The sequence below is a fragment of the Haliotis asinina genome, chromosome 4 (assembly GCF_037392515.1).
Source record: "Haliotis asinina isolate JCU_RB_2024 chromosome 4, JCU_Hal_asi_v2, whole genome shotgun sequence".
Taxonomy (NCBI): domain Eukaryota; kingdom Metazoa; phylum Mollusca; class Gastropoda; order Lepetellida; family Haliotidae; genus Haliotis; species Haliotis asinina.
The window spans coordinates 50,557,702-50,567,003 of NC_090283.1; positions in this window are offsets into that span (position 1 = coordinate 50,557,702).

A 9,302-nucleotide genomic window follows, 5' to 3' on the forward strand; every position below is an offset into this window, starting at 1 on the left:
ATATTGTGGGAACATAAAAAATGGGCTTCAGTGATCGAGCTGGCTAAAGCGGCAGGCTAGTGATCCATGTAGGGATCGAACCCACCTGTGACTGGGTGTAAAAACCTCGGAGTCAAATTTGTGTGCAGACTCTTTCCGTGTTCTGACAATATGTGCAAACTCCTAGTTGTGGGTACAGCAATGTGCAGTAAACTTGGACAAAGAACTGTGACTATATGTCCCAGTCCCCCAGCTGTGAATTGGGTACGTCATTAGGATGAGAGAGCCACAATAAACTTGGTGAGCCTAGTGGCAGCTGGAGTTGTATACCCACCAGGGAGTTGAGATTGATAATACGATACAACATTGAGACTGACATCCAAAGATCTAGGGAAACAATAGCAATCATTAGTTGCATGCTGTATAAATATCCTATTATAACAAATGAAAGGGACTGTCAGTATGAACCATGTGTTCCTCACATGGAGTCAGTCCCATCCCAGTTGATTTCAACAGTAAATACCAAATATTTGAATTATATCTAAAATATATACTCATGGAAAAATTTAAGGGAACGCATGTTTCTTAGGGCAATTAAGAATTTCTGTTTACTAACTTCAGCGCCAAGTATTATCGTGTTCGTGAAGAGCAGTTGACTCAAACTCACCATAATGCTTCTCCTGCATGTGCACTACATGCTCCTAAAGTTACATGCACTTCGATTTACATGTGACATGTATGTGCACTGTCAAACACAACGGTTAAAACCATTGTTAACATGGCGAGACAGTACTTAAAGGTCACATGCAACGTAAAACACAACTTTGCAGATTCTGGTACCTTCCGGTGGGCACTAACCGAAACAAATCATAAAAAATGCCAATTCAACCTATAAAGTTGAAAAAAACGCGATGAAAAAAAAGCCCGCGAAATCGGAGTTTAAACGTTTCACTAAATTCCCCCCAGCGCTGGGGGGAAAACTGGTTTCAGCAGCTGTGCTGCGCTGCGTCCATAACACATGCGCAGTGAATAGGTTTGAGGAGCTTGAAACTGTATGCATGCCCAGCGTCTGAGGTCGTGAGCAGTAGTCTAGTCTTGGTTGTGTACACAAACAAGTAAATAATCTACTCGTTACGTAAAACAACTTGTTGATTGTTGTAAGCAGTCTCTGTCACAGAGAAAGCTCAGTGTCTGGTTTATTCACACCTATATGTCTGTCTGCCTGTCTGCTAAAGACAACATGCAATACACAGCTTCAATCATTGACCACGTGCAATTTGAACTTAACAGCTATCAGACTATACGACATAAAGAAAATAAGTTGATTTATGACTCGTGCACCCGAGTCCCGTGTGTGCCACATTATGTAATTAGGCACGTGTGATACACATGACATGTTTTTATGTCTGTGGGTTGCAAACAAACTACATTCATTTTTTTCGGATGACTGGATCTGATGGAAACTAGTGCAAACTCTTGTCAGATTCAAGTCCTGCTTTGTACTTGGACGAAAGACAGATTCCAGCCACGCAGTAGTTTACCATCTCTACTGACATGACTTTTTTATTGGATCGAGCACAAATTCAGAGAACATATATTTTCCAAACCCAACATCTCTATATACATTCTTTATGGATAACGACTTCTTTTAGTGTATATAATTTTGTTTGACAACAGTATATGAATCCATACTGAAACGACGCATCAAGTACACAAAAAGAAGTTGTTATCCATAAAGAATCTTACTTTCTTCTGACTGACTATACTTCTGAAATGCCCATCAAACAGATCATCTTTCTGTACACACAATGAACCCTAAGCATGTCAGCAAATGAAACAGCCAATCGGAAGCCGCCGTTACACTTGAGTGCACATCCACACGCTATGACTGGGTTCGGTCTTCCACGGGCTTCGTTTCGGGGGAAGTAAGCCCAAATACAAAATATTGCACATTTGAATCGCGATTGTACGCTTATAGTTTTGTTTATTTGTTTTTTTAAAAGCATCAATGTATATTATATGTCATGAATAAGTGATAAATGTGTTTTAATTATGTTTGATTTTTTGGTTGCATGTGACCTTTAACTTTGGCACAGAAATGGGAGGTAATTGGAATGGTTAATGGTGGAGGCTCATTACGACAGGTTGCAACAACTTTTCACAAGTCTGTTAGCGTGATATCCAGACTTTGGAATCTCTATAGAGCGACTGATGACGTCAAAATGAGGCGTGGTCGGGGACGGAAAAAGGAAACCACCCCAAGGGGTTGACTGGACCCTACACCTCATTGTTCTGCAAGACAGGTTCAAATCCCCATCCAAAATCAATGCGGAATTCAGGCAAAGAACAAACGTCAGAATTTCTTCAAGTACAGTGCGTAATCGTCTTAAATTGGCTGGTCTAAAAAGCCACCGTCCATTGGTTGGAATCAACATGACTGAGCAACACAAGTGCTTGAGACTGCAGTGGGCATGGAACCATGGAGGAAGAACCATACGTCAATGGAGAAACACCATGTTTAGTGATGGGAGCAGGTACACACTAGACCATATTGACGGTTGAATTCGAGTTTGAAGACGCATTGGGGAACGTCACAGTGCCTGCACCATCAAACAGCATGATCGTTATGGAGGGGGCTCTGTTATGTTGTGGGGCGGGTTTCCTTTTAACCACAAAATAGATCTTGCGCGTGTTGATGGCAGGATAACAGGTGTACGATATCGTGACGAGATCTTGAACCCGATTGTGATCCCCTTTGCGTATACAGCAGGTCGAATGTTTGAGTTCCAGCATGACAATGCCCGCCCTCACATCGCTCATGTTTGTCAGGACAGACTGAGGGCTGCAGGTGTCCTGGTGTTGCACTGGCTGGCTAAAAGTCCTGACCTTTACCCCGTTGCACATATTTGGGATGTTCAACCCAACAATTTGGATGAACTTTTCATGGCTCTCCAGGAAGAATGGCGTAGAATTCTGATTGGTACCATCCATACACTCATTTGCAGCATGCCACGATGATGCCAAGCAGTTCTCCAGAGACATGGGGACACGGCAGATATTGATTTTCATCACTTGACATAAGCCTTTTCATCTGTATGAACTTTTCTCATACTGTTTCAAAGATTAATAGTCACAGCTATTTCATGCTTTCCCTTAAATTTGTCCATGGGTATATCTTTGGTCAGTTCATAAGCACCTTAAGGGTCAGTTTGATCCTTTACATAAACCATTCACAACACAACTTCCACATATTTCTGGACATTTTATTTCTAAAAATGAAAATATGCATACTTTTCACTAGTGAAATGAAGCAAGGGACTTCGTTTCACCAAACATAAGATAATGCCTATAGTAAACACAACTTTCTGTTCAAACATTTTCCAACAATGGCTCAAAATTATGAATTGGTGCATTTTACTGCCTGCCTTTCACATTCCAATATGGGGCTTACATGTGGCCATGGTGTGATAGGTGCCACAGTTCATGCTGTAGAACTGCAAACTGATGACAATGGCATCCTTGGATACATTTTGTTTCAGGGAAGCAAATAAGCACTTAGAGTAAGCGCTGATTTCACAAGCATTATTGCAGCATGCGACATTTCACATACCAACAGTCCATGAACCATTCACCTTTAAGTACATCATATATTCAGTTGAAAACTTTAAAAACTCTTTACACATTTCAAAGGCACAAAAATCATGAATATAATGAATCCAATGTTAAATGTTGTGATATTTATTGACAATAGTAATTTAATAGGCCTTCGACAATTTTCCCAATGTAAGCAAGACTGAAACTTGTACATGAAATCATAAATACCAACCCCAAAGTTTTGCCAAAGGTACTTTCAATGATCAAGATAAGTAATTTGATAAGATGACACTAATTTATAATTAATTTCACATACCTCCAATAGCAGTTTTGAAATGATCAGCATTACAATTCTTCATTTCGTCTCTTTTTGGCAAAAAATGCATCCAGTTATCGAAAATATATGCTTTTGTCTATATATCTAAATTTTAATGAATCTTGTTCACATTTCCTAGAGACAAAAATCGTTAAGATTGGCATCTTTGCAAAATACATGTACCTATGTATTCTATGTACTTATAACTAGGTGGTACACATGCACCTAACATCCAATGTGCATCAAATATTGCATCTATGTGAGGAATCAAACCCACAGCTCATGTGTAATCAACGTTCCAACCACTATGCTAACTATACTGCTGTGTGGATGGTTATAGGACTGACACTGTGTCTACAGAACAACTGGTGTTGTTGGAATGCTCCCTTCCTGCAGCACTACTCCAGATGGACAAGAAAATACAGTAACATACCAGTATCTTTTCACTACATTCGGTTGAGTCGGTACGTTACCATTTAGAAAATATTTATGGATGAATGGATGTACATAAATAAATACCAAGAATTTCTTACAAATATTTACATTTTCTAATTCATTAATTCTGCAAAATATATATCTGCAGACTGCATTAAAGTGTATTTTGGTACTGTCTGTATCGGCCTGGATGTCTTCATAAAGCAGGCTGAGTATGGTTTCATCACTGTTTCAGCGGTATCCCAGCAATATCACTTGGGGGACACAAGAAATGGTCTTCATACATTGTACCCATGTGGGGAATCGAACCTGGGTCTTTGGCCTGACAAGCAAATGATTTGAACACAAGATTACCCCATATATTCCCCAAATTGGGAAAGCAGCAAAATTATTCCATCCTAAAAGCATATTTTCTTCACGTTCAAATGACTTTGAAAAATGCCACTTATACAAAAGGCTTATGTCCAAAAGGAACTACACAGAAAGAATTTCAAGTGTAAAAACATGCTTCCAATAGGAGTGATTTAGCCTCCACATGTGCTGTTACAAGCAGAAGTTCACTGTGATTTGAATCCCACTACTGACCAATCAGAATTGTGTATTTTCCACTTTGTCAATCCAGGGCTGCCAAATCTACTTTCACAAGTTGGGCAATGAACACTTTTCACACCTGTTCTATATACAAGATGAATTCTTGTGACTGATGAACCTTTGAAACTGAGCAGGAATTTGTTTATCTGACAACAGGTAAAATGTGAAAACCAGTGCAGTGTGTAAACACGGCAACTTAGTACCATGGCGATTCATTATGACTATATACACTCAACAAAACAAAAGTGAAGGACCACTCCAATTTTCAATATCAAAGTATTTAATATTTCATATGATGACCCATAAAATACTTAAATATTAAAAACTGGCAGGCTATTAACTTTTCCTGTTGAGTATATTATCAGCTGCCCTCAGAAATATGAATAGAACCACAATTAGTTGAAAGAATTACAGGAAATAGTATCCACCAACATTACTATGACTAGTCTGCAACGTCAATATCAGCATCCACTGTTTTGGCATCCCTAGCAATACTTGTGAACCTTAAGTCCTGACAATAAGGTATTTCAATAAAAGGACTCCAACCTATGACAAATCAGCATGGCTCGACAAACACGGGGAAACAAACACTAGTATTCGGTGTGACAAGCGAACGCTTTCACCATTAAGCTAGCAAGCCACCCCTCCTTTCCTAACAGTGAGGCTCTACATTTATTTTGCGATACAGCTGTTTTCTAATCAGTTCTATTATACAAAGTGCAGACTTTAAAACATTTTGAATATGAAGAATTAATTTACTACCAATACGAGTTAATATTCCCTGTGATACCAAGATTTATGCTTTTTGTGTCAAATGAATGAAATTATACATTGCTTCATGGGGAATGCAGGAATGTGTGTGCATGATGACCAGTGGATGAGTTCATTTAACTACCATATTCAACATAAGGATCTTTTGAATTTTTAAAACATGGGATATATGTTAAACAAAATACTTGATGTATTTAGGGATACAATAAGGGAGAACTACAACCTTGGCTAAACTCAGGTGAGTATGTGTGGTTTCATTCCAGCAACACCACAGCATGGGACACAAGAAATTGGCTTCACACATTGTACCAATCTGGGAAATTGAAACCAGGTATTGGGTCATCCTAAATAATCTCCAGGGTATATGTTTGGATAAATCTCCACTATACCCTGAATGCATCAATTGCTTGACCCAATGAATTTATTGCCAGGGATGGCTTTTTATCCAATCAGGTGTCTACTCTGGGATGTCGTGAGTACAAATCCCAACTCACTTCCGCTTCTTAAATTCTCTAAACGATTAAACTTGGTAATACAAATCATGCATAGGTACTCTGCAAGAGGTAGGAGTTCTTGCATATATCTTTTTACAGATTCTGACCTGTCAACTTATTGGAACATATACCCTTGGGATACAGAGGATGGTTTTCCGTGTGACACACTTTAACCATTAGGCTACCCCACTGACACATTGGCTATAAAAGGGTAACTGGACCAGTAATACATCCTTTCAATGAAAGCATTTGTCAGTGCTGTCTTGTTTGATTTTCTTACACAATGACCAGAAAATAACACGTCTTACTACACTACCAGTTCCATGTCAATACTGAGATGACTGTTTAGTATTTCTATAAATAACAGAGAGCTGGTGTCATCTGCATGATTTCAAACAAAATGAATAACATCACATTAATACACTCTTAGATAAAAATAATCATTCTCATGCCAGTAATAATAGGACAGTAGTTAAGAAATGGATCATAAATACTGAAAGACAGATCGTTTATCACTCAACAAAATCTACTGGATTAGAAATAATGCAGCAAATATATTGTTAGACTGTAATAACACTTTCACTGTGAAAGGAAACAGATATATTGGGGACCTATAAAATAAGTACTACACAGCCCTATAGTCTGTAGAATATATTCATTATATACAACATTGTAAAGACTATCATGTACACCTTCCGTCTTAATACTGTGTCCTTGTATTAGAGACTACAGGCAGCTTGGTCTTCCAGGGGATATTAACGAGTACTGAGCCTCACCAGGACAATGATATAAATGCAACTGTTCTAATGCTTTATTTTTCTAGATAACATCTGTCAACCTCAAGCAAATTGGTTTTGCTATGTTCCGGCCTCAATGTTGTTTGACTTCCTAACTTGGTACCCCCTAAATTGAAAAAAAAAAATAGATAAATAAATAAATGCATAACAAACTTAAGAAAACAAAATATAGAAGAAACTTAGATATTAAAGTGCATGAAAAAGCAATCTGAAGGTACTGAAAGAAGTTGTTTTGGAGACAACACTGACCCCTTCCAGATGACGTCATCATAAGAACAACTGATTCTAATGTTTTCACTATTCATACATGATGCCAATGGTTCATTCTACCATGACTTCAATAAATACTGGATTGCGATTGGTTAATCAAAGTCATCCAGAGGTATATAATCACGTTATATACCTCTGATTTTCCAACACATTAAGTATTTGTTTAAAATCTGAATAACTAGGTAATGGTAGAATGGAGATAAACATACTGTGTTGGAAAATCAGCGGTATATAACGAAATTATAATAGCTCTAAATTTTGCATTTAAAACCTCACGCTACGCGTTCGGTTTTAAATCAAATTTAGAGCTATTATAATTTCGTTATATACCTCTGATTTCCCAACACAGTTTGTTTATCTCCTAATTCTAAATACTGAATGGTCACACAAGTGTTAGCTCCAAAGATATTGTAAACAGTGACAGTTTGAATACCTGGACACAATGGTTTCAGAATGATCAAAATGGGTGTTGTCCTGAGAAAACAGCTCATCTAAATCTGTATCAAGCAACAGCTTGAATACCTGGACACAATGGTTTCAGAATGATCAAAATGGGTGTTGTCCTGAGAAAACAGCTCATCTAAATCTGTATCAAGCAATCCAAGTCTTTGGCAGTTGATTATGATGGGAATTCATCCAAGAACATTCTGCACATAAAACTTCGGTGGATTTGGCTTTCCTAATCATCCCTTCGGAATAAAATGGAAACTTTGCAAACATTGGACATCGAGATTATAGTTAGACTCACTACTTTTAAACATCCCCACGTATAAGCAGATCAGTGTCAAATAAAGTATGTGGGGGATTTCAATTTGGAGTTTTGTATATGCAGTTCCGCAAAAATGCTCGTCGGTTTTACTTCAATATGACACCTCTTTGCATAAAGATGTTAAGATATATCCAAAGATGGTTGCAACAGGTAACCCTTCCAAGTCAGAACTGCGACTCATGAATTCTTAGTGAAGCATATGCAACTTCTGCATCTTGCAGGAATGTGAAATGAATATAATCAGTAAGTTGCAAATGTAAACAAAATAGGCAGTCCTACTACAGGCGGTGAGAGGGGAGGCAGGGACGAGAGGAATGCATGAGGTGCAGAGAGGAGAGTCGGGGGTGCAGAGAGGAGGGTCAGGGGTGCAGTGAGGAGGTGCTGTGAGGGGCATGGCTAGGAGAGGTCAGGAATGGAAGAGAGGAGAAGAGAATGGAGGGGAAGGATGTGGTTTGCAGGGAAGAGGAAGAGAGGGGTTCGGAAAGAAGGATAAAAGAGAGGAGAGAAGAGGAGAGGAGACAAAAGGAGAGGAGAAAAGAGGAGATGATACGAGAGAAGAGGAGAGGAGAGGAGACTTGCTGATAACTTTCTCAATAAATTCCATGCAAGTACACATTATCTAAATCACAGATATTTGGCCCCAAGTTATTCTGCCTTGTTCACAAGTATGCCTGCCTTCTTGAAATGACTATTCACACTTATAAAGAAGACTCACATTTCCAAACTAGTCCTTATAAAACACACAAATTATGCAGAGATGTATTCAAAAAGCCCACATTTACCAACTGGGAAACCCTGAAAGTGTAAAAATGGGTTAAAATGGGTAAAAACAAGTAACAGTTGAAACAAAATGTGTTTAAAACTATGTAGGTTGGTAACAACAGGCCAACAATTAATCGCGTTATTACGATTAAAAGACTGGGGCTCATTTGAACAACCATACATCAACAAGTTAAGAATTAGGCACCGAATGGGTCTGTTGACCCAAAACCAGACCTTTTCAAAACCAGACCTTTTCTTTAAATCACCTCTCTATCCACAGATCAGATGACACCTCCATATAAGGTTAACTCTACTTAGCTTTTGTATAAGATAATCTGTATTGAGATCTGTATTGAGATCTCTGTAGGGCTTGCTAGAAACATAGATCATAGAGATCAATATTTGTTAACCAAGATCATGGAGATCAATGATCATTAACTAAATATCGATTGATTATCAACAAATATTGGAAAGTTGTACAAATATATAACTTTGAGCAAAAATGTCGAAAAGAAATCAATATA